Source organism: Anopheles arabiensis, chromosome 3 (genome assembly GCF_016920715.1).
Source record: "Anopheles arabiensis isolate DONGOLA chromosome 3, AaraD3, whole genome shotgun sequence".
Taxonomy (NCBI): Eukaryota; Metazoa; Arthropoda; class Insecta; order Diptera; family Culicidae; genus Anopheles; species Anopheles arabiensis.
Window position 1 is genome coordinate 80,265,699 of NC_053518.1, and position 11,966 is coordinate 80,277,664.

Sequence of the window (11,966 nt, forward strand, 5' to 3'; positions counted from 1 at the left end):
GCCGAGATCTCCCCTGCAATCCCCACGGCAAAGTGCCATCTCTTCTAGCCATGAATGTGTGTAAGTGTTTGTATCTAGACCGAAGTTGGCACCGTGACTACACCTCGTGCCATGCGATAGCGATGCTACAACGGGTTCTACCCCGTACCAAGTGCGCTTAACATAGATTTCTAAAAATAAGGCCTCTATCGAACTGCCGGCGTATCACCATTACTAAGACATGCGTCTCAGAAGTGCCTCAAAAAAACTGCTCCTCCCTTTCGTGTGGCGATATCTTCGACACACACACACACGAGAGGACAACCACAGAGTTTAGCTTCAAGCCGCGACTACCATTCTGCCCAAAACAATCAGATCAGCCTCTTTATCGCTTGGGGCGTCTTCATTGCGGCTAGACGCACTGTGCCGGCAAGACCACGCAAGATCATTCTCGTTTAACATCGCCAGCAATACAATACGTTCCAGCTCAGCTAGTGAACCAGCAGCCAGGTGGTTGGACATTAACAACATCCCTGATCACACCCTGAACTTGGCAATGGAAGAAGCAACGCACGTTCGATCACCAGCAGGTGGGATAACTTCCATGGTGTGTGGAAATGTGGAAATGACTCAGAACTGAAGCTGAATATCCTCCAACAAGAATCGGCAACCGAAACCCACTGCCACTGGTGTGACTCGTGCAATCTCGCCCGCCTCGCAAATGGTGCAGGAAATTCTCTCGTCCAACCGTTGATGATGGACAGTTTGGCGGGTACGGTTAGTTACAAACCTACGGGACACACCTACGCGCGACGTTGCGGTTGTTTACGTTGGCAAGCGGCGTCACGAGTGCCTTTAATGAGCGCTTGATGGATGATCGAAGTTAAGTTGTCCAAGAGGATGGTGCTTTGGGCTGTGTTTCTGTTGTTGGTGCAAATGGGAAGCAATTTGTTCGAAAAAGCGGTGTGAAATTGTCATCCAACACAACTTTGGGTGGAAGACTCCATTATCATCAGTGAAAAGCCAAGCTATAATGAGCATCCGGAAGCAACAAAAAGGAATAATACTTTACAACAATTTGGGCGAAGAAACATGGAACTTCTTTTAAAAAAACAACTACGCCACTATTCCGCCCCAATTCTATTCCCAACTCCAACCGTTTTTCGAGCGGCCTATTTGCGCTCCAGACAAATGCACGCCTCGCAACATAAATCACTGGCTCGGGACAAACTTACATCGTAATTTTTAAATGAGGCGTAAAACTACATGCTTCTTATCGTTGACATCCAAATTTGCCTTCCGGTCCCCCAGATATACCTAGCGAGGCTGTTTTTTTCTTTCTTCTCTTTCCTTACTCTCCCCAATTTGAATAATTGTCCTCTCCAACCGCTCCCCGGTTCATGCATTATGCAAAGACCGTAGATCTGTGACAATCGCCTGGATCGTCCTGCTGTTAGGTTCAGCTTTTGCTTCGTACCATAAATCATCTTACAATAGAACATTAGAAACAGAACGAGGGCGATTTGGTGCACAGTGACTACACATTTCAACGGCGACTAGCGTGTTTTTGCGTGTACTCGCAGCTCCTCGACAGGAGCCGTTTTGTGCAGGTTCGGGAATGTAAGTTTTTCCAACTAAACAAATGAAGTTTACCATCTTCCCAGTGGAGCGCATTGCTCATAGGGAAAGGGTGACATAATTTGGCGCTTAAATTATTGCTCTTCTTGGAAGGACGATGCCTGGGAGATCGTTTTTTCGACTTCAACATACTGGCATACTTTGGAGCAAAAAGAACGCAAGAATTTTTGCGTCCTTTTTTTTTTTAAACGGCTCAAATTTTCCCACCAATTTAAGCTCCCCACGTTACCATCCACAGAACATGCAAAACATCACAGCCACGCTCGTGTGTCATCCATTCCTGTGGCCCGGTGTTTGTTTGGAGTGTTTTCCTTTTTTTAATACCGTCCACCCACCCGAAACCCGAGCGATTATGTTAACGATCGCCCGGCGTGTCATAACACCCATCGGGGCATAACAAATTGACCAAAAGCTGTTACTTGACGTGGTGCTGAGCGTTTTGCTGGGGTTTTTTTCCCCTCCACATTCTCTCTCTCTCTCTCCCGTTGTTTGCTTCCTCTTCATTCACCAACAACGCACCCTGGACTGGACGCAGAACGCGAACGACACCTTTTCTGACACGCTGTTGACATGCTGGGAAAATGTTGTTCCACGCGGTGACGCCGGAACGGACGACCTTTGGAGGGGGGGTGGCAGACGCGCTTGCTGTCGGTGGATTACGGTTGACTTGACACTCGCTGGCAGGCGCTTGACGGCACCACTTGCCCCACGCGGCCGACCGTAATCGTGGGTGACCTGTGGATAATTAGCAGCATCCTCACCACTGCTGCTCTCTGTGCCGTGGCGCCTGGGGGGAAAGGGGAGCAAAGGGACAAAAGGTGTGACAATTTTCACCCGGACCACCCGAAATTTACCACCCGGAAGAGATAGGCGTGGAACATCGACGCTGTACTGCTGCCGGTAATACTTTAATAGGCAATCGATACAGTGTTGCTGCAGAGAACGCGCGGGCAAAAAAGTACGTTTAATTATGCCAATCGTGCCATTTTCACAAAAAAAAAAGTCCTATTTTAAACATCCACTTGTTTTGCATATTAATTGTAAGGCAAGCAAAACAACTTTAGTGGGTGGTTTATTTTTATTCTCCACGTAAGCCCGCCGACAAAAGTTACACCTCAAAAGCGAAGCCGAATTGTAATGTGACGCAACTGATGAATCTGTCACCGCAACAATAATAAAAAATAAACTCTCGTACCTCTCATCGCACATTACGCGACTGAGCTGAAGCTGAACGCGAAGGCAATCTTGAACCGAACGGATGCTAAGAATAAAGTTCATTCTCATCACATATTTTTGGCTGAGGCACACACTTACCGCCGATGAGGCAGAATCAAAACAAAAGACCGATTACTATAAATGGACATTCGAGTGACAGTGAGAGAATGAGAGAGAATGAGGCTGAGGGTTGATTGTGATGTGAGCAGCTCTAGTGTCCACGTGCTTGCATATTTTTAGTAACAATGAGTGAGATCGATTACATCCAAACGGAACTTTGGTGTTTTTGGTTTTGCAATGCCACCGAGATCTTGGAAAACTATGGTAATCCAAGATGTACAATCATATATCTCTAATATTTTATCTCAACTTTTCAACTATGACTTAGTTTTGCTACATTTGTCGTATTTTGGACTAAATTGTTTGAACCCCAATACAAGAACCCATAGCACGTAAGAAGTAGTAAGGTGTTGAATACTTCAAATTGCACATCGTCATGCAAATGATTGTTTTGAATTATTACAGTTGATACATTCCTGTTTTTCATTTTTCTTATAATTGTATCAAACATGAATTAGGGTAGTGATGTACAATGTTTTGACGTTGAACTTGATTTTATTAACTCCATTAGTTAAGCTTCCATTTGCTAGAGTGTACATCGGATTTATCAAGAGAAATTGTATGCTGCAAAAGTATCTTAGTGTTGCAAAAAACTGTAAAATGAATTATGCCACGAATAGTACTATAATCTACTATTCTACAATAAAATATAGAAGAACATTTTATTCATACAACAATCGAGATCATTTATAATGAAGTTAAGTTTACTTGTTAATGTTGTTTTTGATGTAATGGATAGATCTATCTCTCGTATCTGTTTTCGGAGAAAGCTCAGGAATCCTAAACATTTGATAGTAAATAGCCAATAAATAGATACATTGCGAAAGAAATTGCGGTAAAGTCTAATGTCTGTAATAGCTTTCCACTTTCACATCTACATCATCTACTAACACATTCAAATCTACTCCAATTGTTCTTACATTATTTGAATCCAACAAGAATATTTGTAATAAAAGAGTAAATAAACAAATAAATAATAAACACATTACATTTGGATAATCTAGTGTAGTCAATTTCAGAGCCTGTTTTAAGATAAGATTTAAGTAAGATATATCAGTTTGACATATACCGCAATACCGCTTGAAAGAACTTTAGTAATTTCTAGTCTTAATCTACATAAATTGCTGTAAATTGCCCTTTCATTACTGTTTAAACCAAAACGTATCATGGCTTTACACCTACGACCAACTGAATGCGTTCCCGAAACCAGCAATTGTCTGCATAAAATGCAGTTTTCCGCACAACATGAGTTATTTTTCCATGTGCAAACAATTATTTCTTCCTTATCTGGTGCAATACGCAAATGTCGTAAAATTAGCACTTCCTAACATCCTGCTACTTACGTACCGATCTTATAACTACTTACTCATATTTTCGCTACGATTATCACACTTAAATTATTAACAATCTCTACGGTCCTACAGGGCGGCACTTGCTAACTTTGCTCCACATACCGTTAGTGACCGTAACCCTTACCTCACACAGAAGCGACCAAAACTTATTCCTACTACCAAGGAATCTTTTTGAGACGGTGCCGTTTGGTAAGAGCTAACGTACGACGTTAGTACCTGCAATCCTTACGCATTCCTTTTTTCTCCCCGGGTGGGTGCGGATGGTGCTAGAAGAAGCTGGCAAGGAAATACCTCTAGCAGAAGTTTCCCGAGCAGAAATGGCGGTATGTTTTGCACAGACACACACACACACACACATTGCAACACTCACGCCATCAGTCACTGTCCCCGGGTGCTCCGCACATGCAAGTGCATTAGCGGTGCACCAAACCAAGGCGTTTGGGCCCACAGACCCATATGAGGCACACCGAAAAATTGCCACGAGTGAGTTTCTAGCGCATTCTTTACCAACCCCGGGTCCGGCTACCTGGGCCAACGGTAAAAAAGCCAGTACACCGTACCAGCCGGGCGGTTGAACGATTGACCTCCGGTCCCCCCCACCAACCGACACTCAACTTGGTAGGGCTGCTTTAGGGCGAGGCATAAATTTTTAAGCATAATTGCACCATAAAATTGTTCTGCTCCAACGTACGTGACCGAGAACTTTTCGCCGATACCGACCGCCGGTGCTGCGGCCAATACTTGCGGCCACTGGCGTAACTTTGCTCTTCCATCATCCGACCGCTCAAAACCGAGAGCGCAAAAACGAGCTTTTACGGGTTCGTCTCCTTGCAAAAAGTGCTGGCTTCTGGCTGACCCTGACTGCAGCAGTCGAAGTGGTGTGCCTTTCCGAATTCCTATCCTACTTCCGGTTGCTGTTGCTGCTGCTGCTTCGCGTGTAAAGAAACGCCGAGGCAAAGGTTAACAAAATTACTCATATTCGCTAACCCCGTGGCACATGAGAGAAGGAAGGAGGAGAAGGAGTAGTATTCGTTCCTCCCCAATACGATATGCCGGCCGGCAATAAATATCCATCAAGGTGTCCCCGCACAACCTCAGACACTCACTGGCCGATGGTCGTATCAAAAAATGAACTGCAGGGCGAAAGCTCTTTCGAATTAAATTTACTCTATGACTTAAATGCATGAAGTAGTATTACATTAAAGCTAACGCTTGTATTATTTGTTGCTTATTCGGTACTTCACACCGTGTACAACATAAAATAGATAAACTCATTTTTTTAACCGTTAATACATTTGAAATTTTGTTGATGTAACAACACTTGCATACTTTTAGGCGTTGTACAGACGCTGCTCGACACGTTCGAGCAGTTTCAAATGCGCAAATTCAAATTAAACGGATTATGAGTTCTATTAAAAGAATTTAGTTCCGAGATGATGCCGCGTCTACTTTAATTTATTTTAAACACTCCTTCTGCAACGTATTTCATCAATCTTAGCGACCCTTTTTAAAGGCCATGAGAAACAGCTGTTGCGAGAAAAATCGATCCTAGTAGCCTGATGTAAAAACAAAGACGCCGTTGAGTTCGTTTTTGACAATTGCATAATCATATCAGTTTTCAGTGTAATTGTTACTCTGTGTTAGTTCAGTGCTAGTAGCGTGGCTGTGTTAATTGGTTATAATCCTATTTCTGGTAAGTTGGAGCGTAGTTTTAGTATTTAGATTGTTAACCTGCTGAAGTGATTAAGACCAAAGTCTGAAGCATCACGAATATTAAGCCAAACAGGCACAACTTGCTCGGAAAGAGGTGAGGTGTACAAAACTTCTCAGGAATCATCAAGCCTAACAACATAATACGCATAAAATTGAATATTTTGACCCAATTTTGCATTTTTTCACGACTTATTTCAACTTCAGCTTTTCAAAAAGCAGCGAATTTGTTACTTTTTATTATTTGTTGTGCTGCGCATGTATCGAAACGGGAGACTACTACTTCAGCAATGTTCCTGGTGGTCGTAGGATATCCTGCTCATGAGAGTCATAGTTTATTTGTTCTCATACACAGCGCGTGAATCATTTCCTTTTTTGGGAAGCAAACAACACACGCTTCCTGTTGCAGCATGTCGAGTACAATCATCCGAACTTTGTCCCATACACTTCATCGCCGGTGGCGTATCATATATGCCGAGGTGTGTTGTTGTCACCATGGTTTGCATCGTATCTGGCGGGAAGATTTGCTTGATCGGCTCACATCCCAGGAAGACGATCATGTTGCTTTGAAGGAAGAGGGGGACCTCTAGAATGGTCGTGTCTATCAGACCGTTAAGGAATCCGGGGCGATCTCTCGGGTATCAACAATTCATACTGAATGTGGCACATAGATAAGCTCATACCACGAACTGCATTAGATAAGATCAAATGAGTCATACTTTTGTTCGTGAAGATCGGTTCCTATCATCCCCACACACTAACCGATTTCTTTCTAAATCAAATCTCCTTTCAATAATTAGCCTCTTATATTCAATGATCTGCCGATTTATGGCTTAAAAGGGAGCTGCGTACTAGAGTGAAATAAAATTAATTAAGAAAAGCGAAGGAAATTCCATCGATATCGCTTTTTGAATGATAATTTCGTTTTAAAAACAGAAGAAGAAAAAACCAAGGCAGAGCAACACGCATGTCTATGGAAATTTACTACTACACCATATTTAATGGAAAAGAAAACTTTAAAAACGAAAACCAAACCAATGTGTCCATCCACGTGTTGAGCGCTGCCCATTTGGGTGGGATTGTTCCCCGTGCAATGAAAAGAGTCACTTTCTTTTCCAAGTCACCGACGCATTTCGATATGTTTCATTGACCTCACAGTAAGAGAAAAAAACACACCCCTTCTTCCTCCATCCAATGTGTGGCACGTGGCACAATCCAATTGGGAAGATGATCTGATTGCAATTTAGCACGCGTGAACTGAGCTGAGGGCTCGAAATGACCGGCCCTACCACGCCATGCTGGTTTTTTATTGATTGAGATGAAATGCTACGGTGTATCACAAACCGAGGTGGTGACCATCACACAAACGCACCCGTGTGGTCACTCTCAACGGTGTTACCTTTTTTGGTGCGAAACGAAACCAGCTGGGTTGGTTGGATCGGGGCTTTTAGTAGAGGAATAAAGTCCCATGCACTTCACCAAGTGGGACAAGGGGTATTGAGCGGGTTTCTCCCAAAAGTCAGGTAGCGCAGAGCAAAGAGAGCAGTTTGATTTGTTAAAATGCTCTTCAAACAAAAGAGAAGGTGTCCTATCTTAACGTCCCCGTGGGTGGTATACCCAGACAAATCATCTCCTAAGTTTGTTTTGAAACGAAGAAGCATAAAGGGCTAAAACTACTTTCAAAAATTAAGATAAAAGAATGACATCTCATGAGTTCTGCTTTTAATTCTTTTGCTTTTTGCAACCTGCAAGGTGAACGCAATCAAAAATGTGGGAAAATGTTGCAAAACAAATGGAAACTATTCCACCAACACCCGTCCACAGCACAATGGGCGGATGGAGAAGCAGATATCTACTGCCCCGCCGATAAGAAAGACTTGATGTGATGACGGTGTCATTCGTGCCTCGCGTCGCTCCGATGCATTTGAGATGGTCACATTCATACTTTTCTTTTCAAAAAAGACAGTGAAAACCTTTCTGTGTCTTGCCGGGGTGGGGCGATGATAGCGCTGGCAACACTTATAATTATTATGAGAAAGCATTGCTCATACACACCACCATTGGACGCATCTCTCTCTCTCTCGTCCCCACGAAAAGGTGCAAATGTGAGGACATTAAATTTTCAACAGCTTCTCGCTGTGTTTGCTAATGTGGTCCGGTGGCGTTTTGGTCCATTTTAAACACTGAGCTCTGTGCTATACGTGTCTACACTGACCTGTGTCAGGAATGCTGGCGAGAGGTGGTTAGTTTTGCAAAATTAAATCCAATCCTCAGAACATTGCCAAAATATTACGAATTGAAACCGCGGCTTGAAGGTAGTTCAACTTTCATCTTTAAACGATTCACGTAACGATTCCTGCTCCCATCACGGAACGGCTCAATGGAATGGAATGCATCGTCTTTTGCTGCTTCCCTTGCTAAAGCGGCGTGTGTGATCTAATTTTCTTCCATTTTCTCCTCCTACTAGCTACCAAAGGGGTGTGTGTGTGCGTAGGGGAGCATCGAGTTCTATACGTGTGCAATAAACTATACCCACACCTCATCGCTCAAAAGGCTGAACAAATCCGAAAGGTCAATCATCATCAGAAGTGTAGTGTGGTTTATGGATGAAGCAGCGCTATGCCCGAGACCGTATCTAATTTGATGCCACACGGCTTAACCTTTCTGTTCTTTCTTTTTTTTTATTTTTGGGTTTAGCCAACCAAACAAGTAATTGCATACATTTGCGAGCTGGTGGAATTAATTTTGGTCCCGGGAAGGCGACGTACTCTTGTACGGTTTTCGTGGCATGGGGGAAAAATCGACTCAAGGGGCAACAACAAGCCCGCATTTTGCTCTGGTGCGCCCGGTGTATGCTGCAGTCGGTGCAGTCCGCGGTTGCCATATCTCCATAAATGGGTTCGAAGAAGCATACAAGAGCAAAGGACCAACTGGAAGAGATGTGTGCCTCTTTTTTTTCGATCGGTTGATCTCTCAGGAAGACATTGATCTCTCTTGCAAGATTATCCTTGAGTGGCAACTAACTTACCTTGAGAGAGGTGCAAACACGGTTTTTGCAGAATCAGGTAGAACACAAAGCTTAATTTCCTTATAGCTTAAAAGGGTTTTTTACTATTTAGTTATTGGTACTCAACTCGCATTCGGCATGTGCAAACTCCTCCTCTCACTGCTAAAGTTCAAGGTTATTCCATTTTTAAATCCTTTTCACTTTCTATGACCTAACCACTCAATCGCGCAACGGTCCAAGCACCTCGGCAATGAATCACGTAAAGTGCTCTCTACCCGCCTGGTGTGTATGTAAACAAATTTAAATTCAAACCACCACACTCACCGCTTCTTAGACGTCTAATCTGCGCGCCTCCCCCGCCAAAAAAAAGCGCATCCTAATTTAGCTCATTAATAATCATCGTCGGGTAATTGTTCGATCTTACTGCCCGCCAACACGCTTCACGTTGCCGCGGTACGTTATTTTGGGTGGCACGGTGCGGTTCCCTTTCTTCCACACGTAAGGGCACATCGGACCACGGGTGCTCTCTTGCTTCCGATCGTCGTGATATCGCACGAAAGATCGCGTGCTTTAACACTTACCGATCAAACTCGATCGGAGCGCAACCCGTACCACTCCGTACTGTGTCCACCGCTAGCACGCCGATCTCAATACCTTAGAAGGCTTATTATGATTCACCTTAGGTGTGTGGCAGGCAGCTTTCAAACGATTTTCTTCCGCCCGAGCGCCGGCACTCACCGCCAGACAAATGAGATACACATCCAACCGGCATTACTATTCAGGTGTCTATCGCAGCAAGCATGTGTGATTATGTCTGTGTGTGTGTCTGCTGATGTTGTTAGACAGCAAACCACTTTTTCCATTACCCCTTTTTCCGGGCCCAAACCCTGTGGGAAGGTTCGTTGCATCCGCGGTAGGGAAAAAATTCACGGTTATTCATAGCTCTGGGCCATACCCGTGCGCGAATACCACACACACGTGTTTATATTGCTGCGATGCGGTGGCCAATCTGGCTGGCTGGCTGGCATCTTGTCCACTCTCTCACTCTCTCTCTCTCCTTTTCTCTCTTCCTCTTTGGTATCTCATTTCGGTGGCAAGCGTGCTCGGCGCTCGCCGCACTACCATAAATGGTAAGATAGATGTGGTCGGAAGAATCCATCACCGAGTGACTGATCGCCGCACCAGAATTGGAGAGGAGAGCAAACCCACACGGCGTACTCGTCGTCGCACCCTTGCAGAGCAGACGACGAACCCCTGCCACTACCAGAGCCGGCGTTTTACCGCATGCGTTGCTGTCTGTGTGTGTGTGTGTGTGGCTGGCAATAATCCGATGAGGCGGGTAATAACGACGCATAGGGGACTTGATCGTTCGCACTTTTTATTTTATTTTTGGGTTTCGTCTACTCTGGAGGAGAGGGGAAGGGAGGGAGGGTGTGTTAGGAACTCGCTGCAGGTCTAATGAACCTGCACTGGTGGTGTGCAACGAACGGTGACATATACACCTCGAAGACCTCGGCCTAAAGGCCACCGGAGTGGAGCAGCACCACCTACTCGCCACACTCGCGACGCCCTCATTAGCAGCTGAATAGGGCCTGCCTGTTTGCCCGCGCTACTATCCAATTGGGATCTTATTAGAGGATGATTATTTTAGTAGCGATACCGTAGCTGTGGTTGGCATATTTATATAGAAGACTGTATTTTAATTTGATTCCCTTTACATTGGCGCGTGTTTTCTTTTCGGTGAGGGGAAATTAAGTGAAAGATGTCCTCACTACACCACAACGCACGTGCTAATAGGGGATCATCGCATTGTGTCTATATCTCTTTAGCAGCTCTAAAATATGTTCCGGATGCGGTCCCCCCGCAAAGGCCCCCCAATCACGCAATCGGAGCAAAAAGTGCACACCAAGAAACCGAAAACCCCGGGATGATGGCACAGATGAATTTATTGGGAACGGCAACTGGGCTGGACGCACTAGCGGAGGTGGCGCCAGCTGCACGGCTGCTTTTTATGCCTGATCCAATTCGCTATTCCACGCAAGACGAGCGAGAAAGAGCCCCCTCGGGCCGGGCGGCTGAGTTGCTTACTACCCACTGAAGCTGTGCAGCTGCTCCCCCCCCATCATCCTCCTCCTCCCTCCACAAAACGTAAAGATGCACCGGTTGGTGTGTATCGGAGTTTTCTTTTCGCCGCTTAGAGAGTGTGCCGCGTGGTGTGCCGAGGGCCCTTCTTCCCGTTAGCGTAATGTGTGCGCCCTCGTTTCGGGCACCTTTCTACAGCGGGCGCCCGCGCGCGCCTACTTGTAATTCGGTTTTGTGCGGCCCGCCACCACCCTCCATCCGCGCCCAAGACCTTGAGGGAGCCTGAGTGAGCGAGGCAAGGGAAAAGGTAGCGAAAGCAACGGGCGCAGGTACCCCGTTTTTGGGGTGCTTAGAGTTTGAAGATCTTCACGCTTTCCCTAAGCCAGCGGAGCCAGCGGTCGGCCAGAGAGCAGGAGAAGAAGAAGAAGAAGCAGCGGGGCTTAGCGCCGCATTCAATCCGTTCCAATCCGTCAGCTCTCCCTCGTCGGTGGTGGCGTTTGGGGCAGCGAAAGAGATGGTACTGGTGTGGCTCTCCAGCTAAACTTTTGTGTTGATGCATTTGGATCGCAGTTTTGGAGTTACCGTTTTTTGTCTTTTTTTTGCGATGCCTACCCTAAGCAGGAGACGGCGTTGCGGGATCTCGCACAGAAATTGCAATTTTTCTTTTGCCCCCCCCAACCACACGCTTAGGCCAAGTTCATTACGGGCGACAGATTGGTCCGTATAATGTTTATATGCTCAAGGGTGCTAAAAATAGCCGCAAACGAGGAGAAACATACATATCGCTTAAGCGCAGACGAAGTGAAAGATGTACACAGATGGAGCAAATATTAAAATATCATCATTGAGCGGCACGGCGACGT